At 40.0% G+C, this 22956-nt stretch overlaps 1 protein-coding gene across 7 annotated transcripts in view; it reads left to right on the top strand.

Moving 5' to 3' along the window:
• The first annotated feature begins 14971 nt into the window (after window positions 1-14971).
• MAPK10 (mitogen-activated protein kinase 10) overlaps window positions 14972-22956 on the top strand; it is a 146522-nt gene continuing 138537 nt past the window's right edge. For 3 of the 7 annotated variants that reach the window (XM_038134862.1, XM_038134857.1, XM_038134863.1), the window contains exons 1-2: window positions 14974-15379; window positions 19775-19894. The gene's annotated coding sequence lies outside the window, so the exon portion shown is untranslated. Of the gene's footprint in view, window positions 15380-15456; window positions 15588-19774; window positions 19895-22956 lie in introns of those variants that run through there. The other 4 variants (XM_038134861.1, XM_038134859.1, XM_038134858.1 and 1 more) reach the window with 4 other exon arrangements.

Here is a 22956-nt window from a genome sequence, read left to right on the forward strand (position 1 = left end):
AACACCAAACACTGCATCCTTGAGGCTGACCTCTTGAAGTAGGCTGGTTATGAACGTGGGGCTGGATATAGCAAGGATGAATCAGTTAGGACTTCCCCTGTCTGATCCTACAGATAAGTAGTAGGGTTGAATGCAGCGACTCCCATGTCATCCATTGGTGTTAGGATTTCTGAGTCCTATGCCTCCACCCACTACAGCCTGTAGTGTGAGGGATTCTGCTGCTCCTGGGAGTATTTGTATAAAGCTGGCTGTGAATCCCTCATGCAAAATCACTTTGGGCAGAGTTGAAGATAAATGAGAACCTCTTGGTGATAATGCATTTATTAAAAGCTTGCTTTAACAGTTTGTTCAAATAAATACCATACTGTTGAGCCTGAACACTAACCAAAAAACCCAAACCCCAAACATTTTCTGCTCACCCATGAAAGAATGAATTTTAGTTCAAAGTTCTAGGTGGATCTGGTTCTGTTGGCTGTACTCCCTGTTCCCTGTACAAGGCTTTTGCACTCAAAAAATGGAAATGGCAATGTGCCATACACCACATACTAAAATTGCACTGTTATAAAAGCAAGGGAAAAAGCACTTTGCAGTGCTTTCACTTATCATATAGTGCCAGCTGGCAGTGTGGGATTGGAAAGGCTATTGGTTAGTCTTTTATATCTGGTCTTGCTAGCTGTGTGATAAATAATAGGTCTGTCTTCCCTGACACCTTTTATCTAGGATCTTGAACTGTTTCGGCTCTGCCTGTGGATGGGAAAGGTTTAATTACATAGGCCCTTTGCAGGTGTTGTATTATACAGGCTTGTATTATACAGTTTCTTTACATGACGGTGCTGATATGCACATAGGTGCTGGTGCCAGTGAATCTGTGGAATGCTGCTTGCAGTGTGCACCCATTCCACTGACCATAATCAAAACTAAATGAAAAGATGAAGGCCCATGTGCAGCTCCCAGCCTATGCAAAGGGAGAATTTTTTTAAATAGCTAAAATCTTTAAAACAGAGGCCTTGATGTTTCCATCAGGCTCAAGAACTGCCTGTGATGAGGAATACCCACATTGCCAGTAGCTCGGTGAGCAGCTGCAGTGGGAACCGCAGGCCGTGCCCTGGGTGGGGAGAGCAGCTGGAGCCCCAGACAAGGGGCTGTGACCTGCCCAAGTGTCACTGCTGAATTCAGTGGGAGGCTTTTCCTTCCTTTGTGTGTTCCAGAGCCTGTGTGTTCTCTCAGTGCCTGGTACAGAGCAGTGGGATGTGAAGGTGTGCATGGACCCAGAGGTCTCACATGGAGCAAGAAGAGGTGGGTGGGAATACGAAGGTGTGACAGCAGTAGTTCAATGTTATCTAATGTATCTATATATCCACTTATTTGTGTATAATGTGTGTGTATGAATGGAAAGACAGCAGAGGAGTGGGGGAGTTTGTGGTGGAGCTGCACCGCATTCCATGCTGTGCTGGGATAAAAGGAGAAGATCAGCAATGTAGGCCAGCTTAGACCCAAGGGAGAACTCCTTTTAATAGCAGTTGTGGTGGTGTGTGCAATGTACTATGCAGGAGCATCAGGGAATATCTTGGAGATCTCTCAGTGCTACCAGGTCACTGTTGGCATCCAGCCCAAAGCTGATGTGCAGTCACAGCCATTCTGGAATACCTGGGGAAAAATAGAAACCTGAAGTCTCACTTCCCAGAAGGGGAAGTAAAATTATACCATTCTCAGCTGTAAAGAAACCTTTTGATTTGTGTAGGAATCAGAAAAGTTCTATAACATGTCTATAATAAGATCATTGGACTATCAATATGGCTTTAAAATAATAGTTGGTCCTTTGAAATGCTACTTGATGCCCCTGCCCATGGCAGGGGGGGTGGAACCAGGTGATTTTTACGGTCCCTTCCAAGACAAAATACTTTAAAATTCTCTGATATAAATGGTTTGGGACCTGAAATAGAAATCATTGTACCTTCAATCTACTTCACTGTAATGTTTACTGACTTGAGCACTTCTTTCCCATGTAGACACAGGTGGGGAAAAAAGACTTGCTCATAATGGGCTAAAATAGATTTTGCAGTGGATGGTTGTGTTGCCTCTCTGTTTAGCTGTCTGCAAAATGCACACCTACAAAGAATTTGGAAGTAAAAATGTTACATTCTGAGCATGGCTTTCTGTAGTTTTTTGGAAATTGAGAATAAAATTTGTTTGACATGATCAAATAAAAGTAAGTTTCTTTTTTTTTTTTTTTTTGCTAGCTTTTGTGTGATATTGGTGTCTACATAGAAAGGGCAGTTATGTATGGATCTATATGTGAAAAATAGATTAAAATGGAAAAATTAGCCATGTTTCTCCATGCATTTTCTAGGAAAGAAAAAAAAAGAAGATAATTAATGCTTATTTTTGTTTAGATCTGACTTTTCAAGAAGAGATACAATTACATCAATGTGTGGCAGCTGCACATAACTGTGATGTTTTCTGTGAAGATGAAAATGGACCAACTGCTCTTGTGGTAAGGTATTACAGGCAAAAAGCAATGAGCATTACTGAATAGAAATGGCCTCTCTGCCTAAAGAAATGTTAAGGGGCACAGAAAGTGACTTCTGGAATCTGTATTTCCAGCATTTTCTTTTAGGCACCAAGGTTTCAGTCTAGCTGAGGTTTTTAATTTCTGTGTTCTGGAAAGGATGGGAGAGTTACACAAGGTTTTTGTTCACAAGAAATCTCTCCAGTCCTGAGGATAACCACTGTAAAATGAGATTCATTCAGTTTATCATGTCAGAACAAGCCTATTCTGATGAACTTTCAAACTGCTTTCAAGGATTGTAACCCAGGATATTAACAGTTTAAATAATCTGGATTCACAAGTGTTATGGAAGTTATAAAAACACCCAAACAAATGTAGCATTTCATTAATACTAAATCAAGCCAATCATTGGAGTTAAAGTTTGTCTTTATTTTTTTTGTTGCTTCAGTTATCCAAGGGTCTGATTTACTCTCTCCCACCCAGAAACATCTGAATCATCCTCTTAGCGTGTCCAAGGCAAACTGCTTCAATACCGGGGTCACTGGGCTGATGGAAGCAGTCTTGTAGCTGTTTTGGTTTATTTTGTACTGACAATAAACATTTTACTTCAAGATCTTTCTTTAATAATATTGAAAAAAACCCCAAACCTCAATTTTCAGGAATAATTAAATTCAAAATGTTTGCTTCTTTCTGAAGTAAAGAAGTTTTAAATGAAGGATGCCAGTGAAAAGCAGTAGGGATGAAGTGAAATGGAACAATAGGATAATTTTTTTAAAAATTTGGTTTTGATTGTTTCATTCAGGCATAGCACATAACTGTTTTCTAGGACAGGAAGTAAAATATTTGGTAATAAATGTTACCTGATATTGTCAATGAAAACATAATGAAACTAGGAAAATGGTGTCCTGTCTGCAGCAATTAGATTGGTGTCCTGTCTGCAAACCATCAGATAATCTCGACCACACCCACACTCTCATGTATCTAATATTTGCCTAATATTTTTGATAAATGATTCATCTTCAGCTATTAAGAGTTGAGGATAAAAAACCCCACTTGTTTGAAATGTTGAGGCCGCTCTGTGGCTTATCCCTCATCCTCACTTTGCTCTTCAGAGCAGCGGTGAGAAGGACAAGTGTTCACAATCTGAGGGTTTTTAAACACACAAAGCTGTAAAGACTTATCACTTCCTTATCTTGGCACCTGCAATTCTATGCCCTTCTGTATGTATCAGATGAGATAATCACTTACATCTCTCTTAAATGTAGGGATTGAGAAATAGGGTAGAGCTGAAAACATTCATATCAGTTAAACTGGCTCTTTGTGACTGCAGCTGTGAATACTTTATTTAGGAAAAGCAGCCAGAGAGAGAGAGGGATGTGAAAGGCAGCGCCTGCCATCTTAGTGCCTTTGCACATTCAGCACAGGTCTGAGTTATTTTTTGATGCTCCAAAAACTGCTTCTCCCTGCTTAAACAGTTGTGGGAATAAACCCAAGAATCCTCTTTTACCCCTTTTGCAGAGCTGCACAAGTGAGTTTGGGGCACAAGCCCTATGAGGAGCAACTGAGGGAGCTGGGGGTGTTTAGCCTGGAGAAAAGGAGACTCAGAGGTGACTTTATCACTCTCTACATCTTCCTGAAAGGTGGTTGGAGTCAAGTGGGGTTGGTCTCTTTGTCCAGGCAGCAACTGAAAGAACCAGAGGACACAGTCTCAAGCTGCACCAAGGGAAATATAGGTTGAATATCAGGAAAATGTTTTTTACAGAAAGAGTGATAAAGTACTGGAATTGTCTGCCGGGGGAGGTGGTGCAGTCACCATCCCTGGATGTGTTTAAAATAAGATTGGATGTGGCACTTGGTGCCATGGTTTAGTTGAGGTGTTAGGGCTGGGTTGGACTCGGTGGTCTTGAAGGTCTCTTCCAACCTAGTGGTTCTCTGTGTGATTCTGTGAGTTATTTTCCCTGTGCTTTATTTTTCTGACTTTGGGGTTTTGCATTCATTTCTGCTCAGTGAATCCAAGCCTGTCACTGCCTGGGAAAGTGGTTTTGCCACTGAGCTATTAGCTAGAAGTGCTGCAGCTTCTTCCCGCTGTGCTTCAAAAATGAACAGGAGTCCTTCTCTGGCCATTCAAAGAACAGCTGCAGGCACCCAGGATTGTGAGGAGACATGGACTGTCCATGTTCTGGACAGAGAAAGGAATTTGGATCCAGTGCAGTGGAAAATGCTTCCTCTGAGATAACTAGCTGGTTGTCATCCTTCACGTCTGCAGCTTTAGATAAGCTTGGCTTGAACGCCTGTTCCTCCCCAGACATTGTATGGCAGGCCTTGGATCGCAGCTCTGAGATCTGGATTCCATCCAAAAGAACCACAGGCCTGAAAGACAGATGTGTCAGTGGGCCACTCCTAGGTGTGCAGGCTTCTCACTGAGCCCAGTGATTTTACAAGAGGCTCTGTAGTAAATGTTGGGTTTGGTGAAGAGATCTGGGGCGGTTTTGAGGTGGCTATTTATGGCACGCATTGAGTACAGTCCTCAGCATGAAGGTTTCGTTTTATAGCATTTTGTCCATCTGTTGTGTGATTCTTTTATTTTTTTCCTGTGATGGGAAAGAAGCTAAAATTACTTTGGAATTTGTTCTTTTTCCTTGCTGCTTTTCTAAGGGGGAAAGTGAAGTGAAATGTCATGACTTTAATAGGAATTTCATGGATTGGCAATACCTTCTTTTCCACTTAACATTTGAAGAATTGGGGTTTTTTTGCATGTTTTCTTTCTCAATCATTGCACTGCCAATTGAAAAAAAAAAAAGTGATTATTATAAACCTTTGCTGTGTAACCACTAAAAATTAAGATTTACTTACTTTTGGCATCAATTTCCATGTTGCCATTACTGCTGGCAGTAATGGTAACTCTTGGTAATGGTAACTTGCTTTTCTTTTTACGTGCTTTTTAGCACAAAACTTTTGAACTCCTCATCTCATTTCCAGGAATTTTCTGTGTTAATGACAGCACCTCTTCAGAAAGCAGTGCAACAATTCAGGTTATGAGATTCTTTGAGAGCTGTTGGTTTGAAGATGTAGGCAAAATATATTTCTATCCTTAAGGGGAAAAAAGATGGCTGACCAGATGCAAAAGTGGAGCAGCTTTGAACTTATAACAAATGTTAAGATTATACCTACAGAAGCACTTGGAAGACAGCACAGCTACTTCTGTGCTGAGGTTAAAAAATATGCTTGCAATTGGAAATTATTAAAATTTTATTTAAGAAAAGTCAGTTGAAACAAAGATGCAAAAGCACTCTATAATTTCTGTTTGTGTAAACTTGATTTATTGAATCTGTGCAGTGATCACTGAGGTCCAGGGTAAATAACATTTGGCTGCCATCATCTGTGTTTTTGTTTCCTTCAAGAGGCTTTCTCACAAAGTTCTGATTAATTCTGTTATTTCACAGGAATTTCAAGTACTTTTCTTGATTTCAGGAATTAATTAAAAAAAATTAGAATGCTCCTTTCCTGTGAATCTTCCATTTGAGAAAAAGGTGAATGTGACATTCTTCAGGTGAAGGTGCTACCAGTTCAGAAGTGATGTTATTAACAGTTGTTAAATTACAGTATTAAACTTAATGTTTTTTAACGCCTGTAATGTCTTTCAACCCAAAGCCACTTTACAGAACGTGTGTCACCTGTCACCTGCTGGATGGTTTAATGCCTTGGTAATAACTCTAAATGACACTGCATGCAGATGAAAGAGCGTCACTGATTGACAAGGATTCATTGGGGCACCTGGTGCTTTGTTTTGGGAGGAAAAGTGCTATGATTGAAAGGAATCCGTGTCAAGATTACACCTAGAATCTGGGATCAAAAGAAGGGGAAACAAGAGATGTTTCATGGGTGCCTTCCAAGCCATAGTTCCATGTTGTTATCTTGCTCCATCTGTCTGTGATAACAGTGGAAGGTAAGTTGGAGCCTGTCATAAATTGCAGCCTGACTTGGAGCTGACAACAGGCAGCTGGCTGGTGTGGAGTTGATATCCAAGGACATGAGGAGCCCAAATCAGGTGCATAAACACAGATACCAGTGGGATGTGAAATGCCACAGGGAATTTTGTTTGTTATCTGAATGCTAATTTAGGAGGAATGTAGCTCTCCTTGATGTCCAAGCCTGTGTAGATTGTCCTGGACTTTAAATGGTGTCTCAAATACCATCAAGTGCTCACAATGAGATGACAGAATTGTTCTCCATAAGATGCAAGAAGTCCAGCTCACCCACGAGGGTTGTTTGGATTCAAAGTGTGTGATTTCCATAATGTGTTTGTTTTGCTTGAGTCCAGGACAAATAAGACAAATCACTGAGGGGAAAACACAGGAGAGAGACCTGCCAGGTAGGTGTCAGTCAGAAGTGTTTCTGGGTTTTGTCCTGGATTTCAGCTCAAGTAAAATAAACACAGGGTACCACAGGAGTTTGTAGTGTCCCTCAGTTAAAACCACTGTAGATAAATCCATCCCCACAGTATGTTAATTCTTCAGCTTCAAATACAGATACCCAGTGTTATTTGTGTTTGTAAAATGGCCAATTGCTAAACTATGATTTAGAGCCTCTCCTTCTCTCTTGAAGGCAGATCATAGAATTTTCTGCAGATGCTGACTTTGGTTTTGTTTTTTATTTCCAGCAGTCAATGGTCTATTTCAGTAGTTATCAGTCCTCAATTTCAAACTTTCTTAACTTCCTTTTGACTTAATAAATAGGAATATTTTGCCTCTTCCCCACCCTAAACATCCTAGGATGTTGCAGTCCCTCTTCAGTGATGTAATTAGATCAGTTATAAAAATAATCCTTGAGAACTGGCATCTGCAAACTATTCTCAGTCAACAGAAGTGGTTGTCTAAGTTTTTAAACCTTGAGGCAGGTTATGGTCTTGACTTTCCTGTCAGCAGAAATAATGCAGTATTAGACTGAGGCCTGCCAGGTGCTTTTGGCATAACTTCCAGAACACAGTGGTATGGAATTTTTTTTTTTTTGGTTTTCCAGTTTTGCGTAGATTGATGTTCCAATTGCTGGCTGTAGATTTACCCTGATTTACAAGATTACATGACTGTCTAGATCAGATAATTTATTCCAGTGTAGGAAAACAGACATTGATCACACCATCTCTCTATTTTTTCAGTGAGGTAACAGATTAGGTAACAGATTCCTTATTTTTCTCTGGCCTTGGCAGGACTTTCATGAGTGTGTAAATTTTTGAGGGTTTGGGGTTTTGTTTTTGTTTTCTTCTCTTCTTGCTGTTTCTGAGCATTCTTTGCAATATGGCACGATGAAATGAAGAATGCTGAGTCAGTGAAGGAGTGGAAGGGCTAGAAGCACTAACAATGCCTAAGTGGAATGAGAATGCCTGGAAAACGTGACTAGCTCTATCTGAGCTATTACTTCAATTCTAAAATTGAAATATGCTGCCTTGGAATTACTCTCTTTTCACATCTCTATTCTGCACCTTTGGGCAATTATGGAGCTGTCAAGCACAGCCAGTGTGTGCATTGTCCTCACTTAGCTGCTGCTTTGTTCCAGAATCAATATTGAAATATGGTGTTTAGAGTGTTGCTTTGACAGACCTGCCCAGAGCTGTATGACAGCAGCGTCCGAGCACGCCGTGGAAGAAACAACCCCAAGGGTCTTATTCTGTTTATTTTCAGATGTGTCTGCTGCTTTGTCTTGGCAAACAGTATCTGAGTGTGACATTAAATTGTGTTTTTACCCATTCTAATGGGGACCTTGGATTACATGAAGAGTTGTGGGAGGAAGAGGAAATGTGGTTTTTCAGGTGGTTTCTCAGGCCCCATGCCAGCCTGTGTGACACAGAGAGATGCAGGGTGAGCTGCTCCTGCTGAGCTGAGGCAGCCAAGGCTCCCTTGGGCAGTGTTGCCTCATGTGGGAAGGGTTCATGCAAATGCTGGTGCAGCATCACATGTAATTCACACTACCCTGCCTTTATCCAGCGTTTGAGGGCATCACAAGCATTCCTGAGGCATCAAGTGAGGAAAGCAGGTGTGGTGAAAGGAATTTTTACATGCTTTGAGACTGTGCATCTCATGTAGGTTGCACTGGGTAGTTGCCCTACCTTTTCTCACTCTGTTTTGCTTTGAATGAATTTTGTACAAATCAAATGTAAGTTGGGCTGTTCTACTTCTTTTTAACTCACAGGCAATACTGGAGTCCTCAGGGCTAGTTTCTGTCTCTATGAGCTGCAGCCTTTACAAGTCCCTAGTTTAGTGAAACCTTTCTTGACCTATTTCTTGGGTCAGGGCTGAGATAAAATACAACATTCAAAAATGCTTTTTCCATTATGTGATCACTCTGCTCCCGAAGGGGAACAAGAACACCTTTGAAATCACGTATTTGGAAGAAATACTTGGGGGAACCAAGTGCACAGAGGCAGTCAGCCCAATTGCTTTAAAAAAAGATCATGTAATGTTAATTCTGACATTATATAATCTTAGTGTGTAGTCTTAGTTGGAACTGTTTGGTTTCCTTGTGGGACCAGAGACTTGCTTATGTGTAAGAGATGTGTAATCAGGACTTGGTAAGTGAAAGGATCACCTGGTGAGCTTGAGAAAAAAAAAAATTGATGAGTGGTCCAAGCTCTTATGTGAGAATTAAATTTGAGAAATGAAACAATTCCCAAGAAAGTAATGTACCCAGAAAGATTTTATAAGAAAAGGCAGTATATTAAAAGCTTCTGAAGCAACCCAGGAGCCAGAGTTTTCAGTAGCAGAGGAGGTTGAGCCATCTCTTAGCAGGGTGCTGAAATCTGAGTAGTTCACTAAATCTACTAAAGCATTCTTTTCCCATTTCAGTAAGTCTATGCAACTTTGAATACAACATTTTTTAGCCAAGAGAATTATTTGGCCCATATCTTCTAAATCCTACCTTGGGGAACATACTATTTTCATGATAGTATAGCCAAAGTTTTTACTGTTAGCTCAAGATAGGAATCTCTATTGTTTCAAAATGTATATTTGGAGCACAACTTACTGAAATCATCAATATTTATACAGCAGATAATATCTTCAGACAGGCTGGACACCATCTGTCACAGTCTGATTTAATTTTATGGTCGTAGCAAAGTGAACTGACAGTGTGGAATTTTTCACAGAAGTCAGCTGCAAGTGTGTCATGGTTTTCAGGTAAGCCTGTGAAATGTTGTAAACAATGGCTGTGTGTTCATGTTATGTTAATGGGGAAAGTAGTCATTTGGGGGAGGGACTGGTTTCTGTTTGTTTGCATACTGAAACAAGTTTAAATTCTGTTTAGTGCTCTATTGTACTGGAATCATTTGTAATTGAATCCTTCATACATGCCTTATGGATCTCTGCAGGGAAAATTGAGCATGAAATCATTCGCTCTGGAAGAATTACTGAATACAGGAAGTGGCAATTTTTAAAATTAAATAAGACTCGAGCAGTTCATGGCATTACCTTCAGATGGCAATTTAGAATTAAGGTTGTTTTCTTTTTCATAGTAAGCATTTGGTTTATGGCACCTTTAGCACTTTATGTAACGTTTTATATCATTAGAACAATAAAACACCCGTGATAAATTTATTCCAAATTATATTAGCGCATTTTAGGGTATATTTATTTGCTAGAGTTTTACAGGACATGCAACCCTTGACAGCAGACAAAGCAGTTTCAAAAATGGCAGCAAGCAGTATTATTGTGTGCCAAAGTTGTTATTTTGATATGTGTGTCATCAAATAATTAGTAAAATATTTTTCACTAATGATGCAGTAATTGAAGGTACAGATGAAATAGTTTCATGTACAGTGAGACAGCCCTGTTTCTCTAACAATTGGATGCTTGAAGTTATTCATTAAGTTCATTCCCTTTACTGAAGTAAGTATTTAGCAGTCCAGTTTTGTACATCTAATGTACTGTTAGTGAGATGTATGTGCATCTTGCTGTTTCATGTTTATGGAAATCTTGATGAGTGTAAAAGCTTGAATCCTTCAATTTTGTGTATTCATGTGCATGCATTTTTGTGCACATTTCCCCAGTGTTACTGCCTGTGGTTTTGCTGCTTAATGCATATCTGCTAAGATTTGTTTTATCCTACCTTAGATCTTGATTTAGGAATGTATGGGTAATGAAAAGCATTCTTGAAGAACCATTTTTTCTGAATTTGCTCTTGTCCTCTACTACATCTAAACCAGGATTTCAATATCTAAAATAATGCATTTTGCTCAGATATCTGCTGGATTTTGTTCTTGTTTGTACAAAATACAAGCAAGTGGCCAGTGAAACTCCTTGGATCGCTTATTGCTAATCAGTATGTCTTTTAAGAATTCTTCTGATGCATCTGTTGTGCTGATTCACTGTTTCTTTCACTTAAATCCTCCCTTGTGAATAAATGAATCAAGTGGACTTGTCCAACTGCCGTGCCCTGCCCTGTGATATCACTGCCTGTTCTCAATTACCCAGCTTTGTCTCCAGTTACGCTTTGTAATTGCAGCATCTCTGTATGGGTCAGCCTCATGAAGGAAACAGGAAGGTTTAGATTGTGCTTTTCCACCTCAGAGTTATACAGAAAGCTGACAAGATGCTGGTCATAGTTAATACTCCATCTCAGGGTAGTTCTGTTACATTTGTCCACCTGTGTAACAAAGTAAAAGAAATCCTGAGGTTAAAATGTCCACTTCTTTATGATATGGCCTCTTCTTTATGAAGAGGTAGTGGAAGGAAAGGGGGTGAAAAAGGGGTTATAGGAGTATGTATAGCTTTCTTAAATTTTTTAAAGCCTTTCTCAACCATTGGCATAACAACAATGTAGAAAATGTAATGGCTTTGAAGGCCTCTTGATGGAGATGAACACAAAATCCAAGATCATTATTTCTTTTGTCTGGGGTAAAGTCCAGGTCAACCTTCATCAGTAATTTTTCCTTGAGAATGAGACTGAATAAGAAGGCATCGCAAATTTTTGGATTTTGTTAAAAACTAGCTGAGAAGTTCAGTAAAGTGGAGGGTTGTATGGCAGACAAAGGAGAGCTGCAAAAAAAGAGTTTGTTATACTGCACCCTTCTTGAAGAATAATTTTGGAATAAAGACGCACTTGGATTTCGTGTACAGTGGGTACATACCTGGGGAGAACATCAGTGGCTGGTTCCATGGAGAGCCTGGCACACACCTTCACTGTTCCACTGGAGAGTGCAACATTGCATCAGACTGGTGTCATACAAAACTGTGGCTGAAAGTGATGTTGAGAGATCCCTTAGTCCTGGCTTTAGCACCAACTTGGGCAGAAGAATTTGTTCAGAGATTGGTTTATTGCTTTATGCCTTAAAACATGAAGATGCTTGCTCACTAGGATTTTATTGTGGTGGCCTTAATTTAATGGGATTCAGAACAATATGACCCCTGTAAGGCAGGCAGAGCTGAAGGAGGCGTGTAGCAGCTCTTAAACCATCACAGTTTGCAACCCACTGCATTAAGCCGTCACCAAGTTCAGATTGCTTTGATGTGCTGGATTGCAAACTGTGGCAATCAGGCATTGCTACATTCAGCCATCCATGCAGCAGGCTCTGGGAGAAATGTGCTCCCAGCGTCTCATGAAAATCAATGACAGAGGTACAGTCCAGCTTTCATCTCCTGGGATACAAATTGTATGCAGAATTTGCATTTGAAATGAAATTATTTTTGTACTAAGGAGGACCAACACTGAATGCTCTAGAGGCACAAAGAGGAGGTCCAAGAGCTTAGCTGTAATTAATTTAGTTGGCTCATTGTGACCCTTGTAGCTAATTTTTTGCTGTAAACATCTGCTCACATCCTGTCAACCTTAAATTTAGACCATACCCACTTCTGGCCTTACCTGTCACAGAGGGCATATCTACCAGTTGTGACTGGGGCAGCTATTCTGGGAAATTGGTGCCAAAAATGATTTGTTTAAATTGTTTGATGCCAGTCTGATGCACTGTGTCAGGCCATTACAGTGTTTAGCTGAGGCCTGATTCCAGTGTGGAATGCATTTTGTGGCATCTTGGTCTCTCTTGGCCCAGCCAGTAAAGCATCTCAGGAGGACACTGTAATCACCCGAGATGAATGTGGAGAGAATCGGTGTTGAGCTTGAGGAAGCGGCATCCCTTGATTGGGAAAATAAGAACTTGAAAAGCCACTATTTTCCATTAGATACATTGTTTCAAGGGCAAGTATCCTAATTGTACTCCAAAGCTTCTGTCACTGCTGCAGAAGCTTAGGCTCTTTGTCTCCTCTCTGTTTCTCCAACTCCACTCCTGTTATTATGTCAGAAGCAGCCACCCTTGATCCCTTCTGCACCAGTAAGTGGTCAGTTAGTGTTATTTTCAAAGGTATTTTCCTGACTCACACGATAGTGTGGGGGTGGTTGTTTTATTTTTTATGAAACTTAAATTTATTGTATCCTGAATGTTTTTGTTTTTTTTTTTTTTTTGTAATACAGAAAAATATGTGTATGGATATATTTTTAAGGAAAAATACTTTCAGAGAGGTAATTTCATCCTGGTATTTTACCTAAAAATAGTGAATTGTTGAAGAAGACCAGTAATGAGTCCAGTAGTTTGACACATTAGATGTATTTGGCCTATTGCTTGTTTCTGCTGTGCAGGTGTTTGCAAACTGCGGTGGAAGTTGTGCCCTGCTGCCCTTTGTGCCTCCACAGGGCACTGGTGACAATGGCAGGACATCTTCACATCTTCCCTTAGTAATATGTTGAGTGTGGGAAAGACTTTCTGGGGTGATTGTTGGCTTGTGGTAGAGCTGTTAAGTCAATGGGGGGGAGGGGGGGGAAAGACAGTTGTGTGAAAGTTGGAACTATAGAATTTTTTCTCACTGAGACTAAATGTGTTCAGACCTTCATGCATGTATTTATGTGTGCAGGAATGATACATGAATCAAAACAAAAACCTTCACTTCCGAAAAATAAGAAACAGGCTAATGGAGAAGGGGGAGTGATATATGTAGGCAAGAATGGGCAACCAATAGCTCAGGGGCCCATCACAGCCATTGACTTCACTCTGTCTGTAGTTAGGTTAAACAAAGTAAATGTTTGTGTGTCATGCCGTATGTCGATGTATGGGTCGCTAAAGGCACTTGGGTGGCCCTGAGAAAAGCAAGAGTTGCCCAGCCTGGGTCAGATAACCTCTGCGTTTGAGTTCCTGGTCACACAGGAACTCATTCCTGGGTGTGGAATATTCAGACCAGTGGCTGGAAAGCTGCAATGAGTTCCTTGTTGTTCTTTTTGACCAATGAAATTGATATTCTGAAGAAAATGGTTTGGTTCTTTGAAAGGGTGTTTTGGCAAGATAGAATGTCACCATAATAGGAGGAAAGGCAAAAAAAGGATTGGGATTGTTCAGCCTGGAGCAGTCTTTGGGGTGTCCTAACTGTGGCCTTCTATAACCTGAAGGGAGCCTCCAGAAAAGATGGAGAGGGACTTTTTACAAGGGCCTAGAATGATGGAATGTGGGGGAATGGCTTAAAACTGAAAGAGAGCAAGTTTAGGTTAGATATTAAGAGTGGTGGATAGATGAATGAAAGAATGGATGTCCCATACCTGGCGATGTGCAAGTCCAGGTTGGGTGGGACTCTGAGCAACCTGGTCAAATCAATGACATCCCTGCCCAGGGATATTGGAACTGGGTGATCTTTAAGGTTGCTCCCAACCCAAACCATTCTATGATTGTATGATAATATTTCTGACTAGCTCTTATCCCAGCCTAAATCTCATGGAAGTGTAGTAGCCTTCCAGTGTACTTTCTTTGCTGTTTTATGTCAGAAGAGAAAAGATATCCTGCAGTTTGATATGTGCAGAAGAAATGTTATCTGCTCAGTTTTAAAACTGGAGGGCATCAGAAGTCATCACCAACTCTGCATGGTTCTGTGAGCAAAAAATGCAATAGTTCCTCTGTGCAGTGGTGGTTTTTAGAAGTGGGATTTGTGGCAGTCTAGCATTGGGCACAGCATACTGCTGATGGGGAGATCTTTAGCAGGTCCTTGGGCTTCTGAAGGTCTCCAAGAGTTGTGCTGTTTGTTCATTCGAGCAGTAGCCGTGTTCAATAGCTGTGGAGGAGCTGTGTTGTAATTTTATAATTTTTTTTAATCTCTCTCCCAGGCTGAAACTTGATTGAATTTTAAACGTTTGCATTTTCTTGGGGTGATGGGCATTTATGCCTTTGTATAGCAGCTAATGTAAACAAAAGAGTAGATCCACACTGCTGTTACCACCTTTCCTCTGTGCTGCAGATGTCTGAGCTGCTGCTGCTGCTGGTAAGTGCTACAGGAGGCTGCTCAGCTTCCCTTTGCTGGCTGCTCTATCCCCTGATTCTCCAGGAGATACCGCGGCTGTGGCTGCAGATTAGATTTTTCTCTCCCTCCCCCTGCGAGACCTCTGTGTGCTTTGACGTCATGTGTGCTCCTTTCAGTTGCCATAGCAGCCCCATTCCCCAAGCTCTCTGCCTGTCTCCTCTGGTAGGTTCCACAATGGTACAGCCAGCATCACGCTGCACAATGGTTTCCAGGCAGTGAAAGAGCGTGATTCAGCAAGCCACTCTTCCCCCCTCCCCTTTTATTTCATTATTATCAGACATTTTGCCTCCCCTTTTTCTGTTCTCTTCTACCCTCTTCCCCAGGCTTTTATTCAGTTCTTTAAAGGAAAACAGTGATTTACCTTGAAATCAATTGCCCTTTTTTTTATTTTCCTTTCTTTATTTTTTTTCTCCCCCTATTGTTATAAATAGCCCTTTTTTTTTTTTTTTTCCCTCGGCACTGTTTGGAATGTGATTTAAAAATACCACCTAAAGTCGCAGTTTGGGGAAAAGGTTTCTGGACGAGGAGAATAGCTCGCAAGCAAGGAATGGTAGGTGGTTGATGCTAATATTCTTTGACTAACTGCTTTCGCAGGGTGGGGTGATGAATATTGATTGCTGCTTGAGAAAAAAAAATATTAAAGCAGGGGAGAGGGGGAGAGAGAGAGAGAGAGGTTAATGAAGTAAACTGCTAAGCGAAGCAGGAAGGCTGCACCTGTCCATTTTGTGGCCAGAGAAGCATCATTTTCCTGTGTTCGGGTGTGTATGAGCGTTAATGTTGGGGCGCTGTGGGTGACCGGTGGCCGTGAGAGCAGGGCAGGGGCACTCCGTGGATGGCAGTGTGGTGGTGCTTTACCAGCTGGCTCGTGTAAACACTGGGGTTTTACTCAGCCTCATCACCTCTAACGCTGCCTGCGGGCTTTGGGGGGAAGGAGGTGTCTTGGCTTGCAGTTCAGGAGAAAGATGAGGATGTTGTGAGGATTATGTGGTCCATACACAGCTGTAAAAAATATGAATGTGGAAAAATAAAGAGAGGACAAGGAGCTGGAAGATTCAGAGGACAGAAGTCTTGGCCTTTTGCGGAGTGATTGAATGCCAAAAAAAAAAAGTGTGTATGTGGAAGTGTTTGACAGAGCTTGTAGGATGTGGGGGTGGGGGTTGTTTTTAAGAAAGTAGCCTTTAATCATCACTCTCCCACATTACTTGGATTCAAGTGAACAACTCAGCCCATTGGGTTTTACAGAACCACAAGAGCTTTCAGGAGAAGTGTTTACAGCAAGCTATGGGCCAGTTATTTTGCAAAAGAGAATTAACACTCTGTAGATGCTGCAGTGAAATCAATGGTGCTTTGCAGGGAGATCCTCTGGCAGAAAAAGCTACTGCTACAGGAAGAAATGTTTTGTTTTTTACAGCAGAGTGACATTATTAGAAATAATAGAAATTTGCCTTGGATAATTAAGTGTTACAGCATTGTTTAATAAGCAGGCTGTGCTCCCAGTGAACCATGATGGGCATGTTTCACACCATTCGTGTGCTGGGGGATTGTCAGCTTGTTTACATGGGCTCCTTTTGCTGCATAGCTTCCTGATATCCTCAGTGCAACTTTCCCCTCCTTTGATATGCTCACCGTTAAGTTTTACCAGAGTCTTCTACAGGGGCACACTGACACTATGTGAAAATACAAATTTTGAGGGAAATTATGGCACAGAGTAGAAATGTATTGGGAAGAAAATGCAGATAAGTATATTGTAACTTATCAGGGGAGTCTGAAATCAGCTTGGTGGAGGACACAGAGGTTGTCCTGCAAGCCCAGCTTTAGCAAAAGAGCGGGGTTAAGATAGAATAGGCTGGTGCAGGTATGGCAAAGGGCTGTTTGGTTTTGCCCATGTGTAACCTATCTTTGGTCCCCATGCCTTGGGGAAAATGGGGTGCATCAAACCCCCACTATTTTAACCTTCTCTCAGTACAATGCTATGTAATCACTAGTCTGGAACACTGGAGCAATATTTTTCTCTGTGGTCCTCTGGCTGTCTGCTCTCTTCCTGCTTGGAATGGTGGCATAGGAATACCCTTTCAGTTGGCTCAGCTAATGACTTTGTCTTACAGGGATGCGGATGTGAACGACAAAGGTGATTTGACCTCAGCCATCAAAGAATATTCTTTTTCCCTGACTCTCAATAAACTGCACTCTTGCTCATAGCTCTCTCATGCTGTTTCAGAGTATGCATAATTTTTCAGGGTCCTGTTGTAATTATGGTTTTGTCGAGGAGTGTTAGGATTACAAGGATGTTCCTAAATTGGATAAGGACAGAAATCACTTACCGTGAAAAATAAGTTAACTTAGCTGCCTGCCTGCCTGCCTGCTTGGAAAATGTCCTTCTCATTGTTAAAAAGCTCCAGGTTTCTATGAGCAGATGACAGGGATGAGTGTTTTCTTGTAGGTTTGGGGTTTTTTTCCCCTGCTGTCAGTGGCTGGCATGTTTGCAGCTGTTTTTTAGCGATTTAGCAGTACTGGATCAATACACCTTTAAACAGTGTTACAGTACCAAATCTGGCTTGGGAAAGCAAAGAGAGAGTTATCAAAATTTCACTGCCATGGTATTGGAGAAGGTCATAAAGTTCACTTGTAGTTTACAGTTCATTGTAAAATTCATCCAATTTAAGGGAGGGATAAAGCAGGCTCAAAGGAGGGTGGTTTTAGCATAGCTTTTGCAGACATCATATTTTTGTAAGACTTGGAAGAGAGAAAAGCTGCATTTAGGGAAAGGCCTCCAGCTTTAAAATTGGCAATCTCTTAAGCTGTTGTTCAGTAGATACTACCCAGTTCCTTGGACAATTCCAAATTGTAGAAAATATCACCAGCTTGTTGATAAATTTTGAAATCCAAGTAAATTTTTGGTTTTTTTTTGTCACAAGCATTCCATGCCCCTAGCCCCTCCCATTCCATTGATTTCATTTTGAGCTTACAATAATAGCACTACTAGAAATTATGTCCTGAAAGCCTAGTGATTGCAGAATCACCACACTTGCTGCTCTGTTATGTCATCAGTAGTAAAGGAGAGAGTCTTCATTGGACTACAGTATTGAATATGTATATATATAAATTCTGGCCTTCAATGCTTGTATTCTGCTTCTGATTCTTGCACACTTACTGCTCCTTTTCTATGATTCTTGCACACTTACTGTTTTGAAAGATACTTTCAAGGAAAATGAACCCTCATAAAAGGACCACCATTGATTAAAGTAGAAATCAAAAACAGTAGAGGGGATGGAATGGAATGGATGGGATGGAATTTCTTGGTCCCCTCTCCTCTGTTTTTGAAAGTTACACAGCTGTTCTTGAGCTGCTCTACTGTGTTTTAGCCTGATAACTGCAGCTTTGTTAGCAAGCTTTAGAATGAGTCTTTGCTAGTTGTTAGAAGAGAAGGGCAGGGAATTCAAGTCCCAACACTTTCCAGTCTAATTGGTCTTTTATACAGTGAGATTTTTGATAGAAGTTTCAGTGTGTGAACTCATAAGTGGTGGTGGTATGTTCTCACTTTCATTTCTACATGAAGCATGTGAATTTATGAGCTTTAGTGTACCCTAGGATCTTCCTGATTATGTCTGGAGCACAGGGCAGTGTCTTTTTACAGAAAGAAAAAGGAAAAGCAACTGTTGTGTTTTTAGGCAGGTTCTGGGCTTTTCTCCCATCTAAGAGCAAGATGATGTTGATGACCCTGTGAGTGCAGCTCACATCACAGCAGTGACATGGGAAATTTGGGATGTGTTAGGACCTGATCTAACACAAATCTTTGAGTACATTGGACTCTCTCAGGACTTTTGTGAGGTAATAATCAGGAAAAGTTGGAGGTCCAGAAGAGCCTTCCAGTCAAATCAATAGCTGCTTCACCGGGATTCTCCACCAAGAGGTCAATAGCCCAGCAAATTAGGAACTGTAATTTGAGGATGGGATTTCAGGACCCTGAGTTGGGCTCTTTTTTGTTAAGGAGTTGTTTTCTCGTGAGGATTTTTCATTTTCTGTTCTTAGTACAAATTTTTAGTTCTCAGATACTTGAAAGCATGTTAGGATACAGGTCAAACCTTATACTTAATAGTAATCACGTTGTTTTTTTCACTGGTTAGGTTCCAGACCACTATGTTTGATTATTCCTTCTCTTTTTCACTATCTTGATACCACAGCATTTGCTTTTTCCTACAGTTCTTGAGGTTCTCTGTAAGTTTCTTAGCTGCATGTGCTTTGTCAGTTGACCTTCTTTGTCACATGCTTTGCTATTTGTTTTTGAGAGGGTGCTTATTTGATAAACAGCATTAATTCACAGGCCTTTCCTGATGCCTATATGTATCCATATCTCACAGTTTTTAAAGCTGTTAATAATATCACAAGTCAAATTTGATTTCCATCCCCAGGTATTGGTGGCAGGTGACTGTGTCCATGTCTCAACTTGTTATAGGTAAAGTTTCTGCTCTTTCTTATTCCAAAGAAAAAATTTGAAGATCTGGCCTGAGAAAGATAGATAGTATAGAAACAAAAATAATTATATTAGATCAGTTTTATGAATTTTTTTAGTGCCATCTGTTTAAATTTGAACAGTCTTGAACATGTGCTCTTGAGCACTAAGGCCTTGATTTTTTTTTCCTTTTTTTTTTTTTTTTTCGCTAGTGGGGGAATGACTGTGACACACTTCTCCCATTTAAACAGCACTTCATTTTGCATTATTTTCTGTCTCCTGCCTTTCTTCTTTGTGTAGAAGAAAGGAAATTTATGGTACAGAAACTGCCTGAATGGGATGCATTATGGTATTATCAGAGGAAAATCTAAATTCTTTGTTATGTAATCTGCAGATATTGATATTCCAGGTTAGTTTAGTTTTCTGAAATTTTCTGTGTCAATCAGACTTGAGAAATAAACCCCAAATATTTCTTTCTCTTTTTTTTGTGCTTAGGGCTAGTATTAGAAACCTGTACCAACAGCAGGCCAGACTCAAATATCAGCTATGGCAACCCATGCATGAAGTTGATGCCTTTGAACTATTTCCTATAGATGAGACATAGCACATGCTGTGGTGAGTCAACAATGTATTATTTTATTAAATCATACTTCTTGACCAAAAAAAAAAAATCCAAAAGATGCTTAATGCCTAAGTGCATGCTGATTTTTTTTTTTACTTTTTTTTTTACTTTTTTTTTTTTCTTTTTTTTTTTTTTTTTGTGGAGGGGGGAGGCAGGGAAAATTAAAGTTACAACTTGTAGCAATTTTTAGCACACATTAACATAATGCTGTCATCTTATAATGAGTTTTCCAAGTGTATAATTTCTGCATTGCACAGTTATCAGATGGAGCACATTCAGAATGTGGTTTCAGAGGAAGTGTTAATGTAGCAAAATAATTTAAAAAAAGACCCTGCACATGAAGTGTTCTAAGCACTATTAAAAATGGCAAAATCTGTTTCACTACTGCAAAATCCACAATTTTGGACTGATTTTTGTAACTAATGTTTTCTATCTCTTAGATTTGGTGTGGGGGGAGAAGAAATGTTGTTTTGTTTCTCTTTGAGATGACTGAAGAAGAATTGGGGGAGTCATCACAGATTTTTTTTGGTCATATATCTCTTCATTCTTGGACAGGAAAATAGTGAGAACAGTCATGAAAATCAAATAGTCTTTTTAAAAATACTTTGTAGCTTTAACGGTCTTAAGTCTGCTAATAATGTCAATGCATATTTCATACATAATAAGTCATTTTGGTTCTGATAGTTTCTTTAGGGTGATTTTGGTGTGCCTTTGGGAGATAGGGAATTGTTTTCAGATTTCTCATGTAATCTCAATAGAATTGTTGTCAAAAACTGCAACTGTTATTCCAGTAAGGCTTAGCTCCAAGTCACTGAAATGTTTTTGTAGGGAGATAAAACTCTTACTTGTAGATGTGGCATGTAGGTAATGTTAAGGGTGATGAAAGGAACGCTCTGGTGACACTTTCAGCCTTGATGAAGCTGATGAAAAAAATTTAAACAGGTGTCAGTTAAATGTATTTGACTGCTTTCAAGTGGGATGAGTAGCAGAAAGCAGTGCCTACATGAGTGCCACCGAGAGAATTTGTGTTCTGCTGGAGTCTAGAGGGTTTCCCAGAGGGAGAAGACATACACTGGACACAGACAGTGATTTGTGGCATGAGGAGTCACAGTCTGGATGCTCTCATCCTTGACTTGTGGACATCCAGTGGAAGCAGTACATTTATGTAGAACTTAATAATCCCTCTTTTTTACTACTATGATATTTTTAACTTCTTATGGCTTTTAGGGCCCATTGTCCTAAGGTAATTCTGGTTAACAAGACAGCCTTCATCTTGGCTTAATGTCTGGGCTTTGGAAACTATGACACTGAGCCTTTTGCATATGAATGGGTCTGGGTGACTTTTGCATTTACAATGAAGCCTGAAACCAATTTTTTTTAAAAAAATTAATATTACTTTGCTTTAATTCTGTGTTTAGGAGCATATAGATAACCTGCTAGTTGTAGATAATGAGAACTTTAAATAAGCTGGCAACAGCAAAGTATGTATGATTTCTGGTAGTTGATGGAGTGGTGCAAATAATGGATTTTGTTAACATGTCCATGATGAATTGTTGCTACACAGACGTTGCATGAAATTTTTATGGTGTTTTGTACATGTTAATGCAATCAGCTGATAGTCATGGCAGCTCTCACCATTAACATTATTAAATTGCTGTGTAAGTAGAAAAATTGTTCTTGAGAAGCTAGCTGATGCTAATCCCCACTCATGGTGATTTTGCATTTAGTAGTATATGTAGTGCTAATTTTGGAAAACAATGGTACTGCTGTCTACAAGCAGTGTGACTTGATCATTTGTCCCCCAGGTCACCAAGATGTCTTTATCTTAATGTTGCAGCTATTGATATTTGCTGTGTAGTATTTCAAGCATTTACCAATGGCTCTGTTCAGGTTACTTTCTGAGTTCAGTGCACATCTAAGTCACCTCCTCTGGCTCTGTTCTTCCCAATTTAGATTTTAGGGTGAGTAATCAGTGCAAATACCAGGTTTTCAGAAACAGCATATGAAATGTGTCTAAAGAACTCAGAGGTGTTATAGGGAGAGAGTTGCTTGAGAAGTTTCCTCCCAGATGACACAGCATTAATAGGCAAAATTAGTTAAATATGCTTAACAGAAATTAAAGACTGTAAAATCTTGTTGTGAGGCCCCAAAAACCATCTTCAGTTGTCTTCAGGCATTTAATGGATTTAAAGCTCTGTCTGTATAGGAATTAAGCATGCACTTCTGTAAACGTGTTTGTAACAAATGCAGTTTGAAATCTGGGGCTTATGCTCTCTGTGCAGGCTCTCTCCAGATAATATTGCTCATTAAGGAGGACAGTTTGTTCATATAGCTCTATTTTGCATTCAGCAATATCTGTTGATGAAAACACAAGCTTTGCAACTGTAGAAATTGTCTATGAAATCAGAAACCACGTACAAAAATTAGCATATAATTAGTGAAGTTGAATTAACTGCCAAAATCTTTTTAAAAAGGTCAGGAAAAGAAACATTTGGAGAACAAAAGTACCTATCAATATTCATCACAGAAAAGATCAAGCAAGAAAAAATCTTGCGATGTTCTGTTTACCAAAAAACTGATGTTAGTGCTGTGGGCAATGGGTGTTTTTTACAGCTGAGTTAGTAATTTCATAAGAAACCATGTGAGAGAAAGGTTTTGCTACATCTAGGCAGAGGAGCAAAGTACCTGGGATAAAGGAATTTTGGGGTTTTTTTAAGTGCTTGAAAAAAACCATTTGAGGATCTATTTTGTAGTGTCTTGGCTTGGTATCTTGCTACTACAGTCCCATGGTTTTTTGGAATATTGTGTTGGTTTTTCTTATGCTCATCACAGGTGTTAGGTGCATGAGGAAAAAATCACAGGAGCTCACAGCACAGTTTTCTCTGAGATACTTATGTTCTGCTCCACTGCCTAATAGAAAAACCATGTTTATATTAAATTTGCTGCATATGATAAATGTAAAAACTTACTACCTGTTACTGATGATGGCCATGTGATGTGCAACACATTTCCCCTTGGAGGACTGTTGCCTGAGCCTATTTCCAAAAGCAATTTG

This window comes from Motacilla alba, chromosome 4 (assembly GCF_015832195.1).
Source record: "Motacilla alba alba isolate MOTALB_02 chromosome 4, Motacilla_alba_V1.0_pri, whole genome shotgun sequence".
Classification (NCBI taxonomy): Eukaryota; Metazoa; Chordata; class Aves; order Passeriformes; family Motacillidae; genus Motacilla; species Motacilla alba.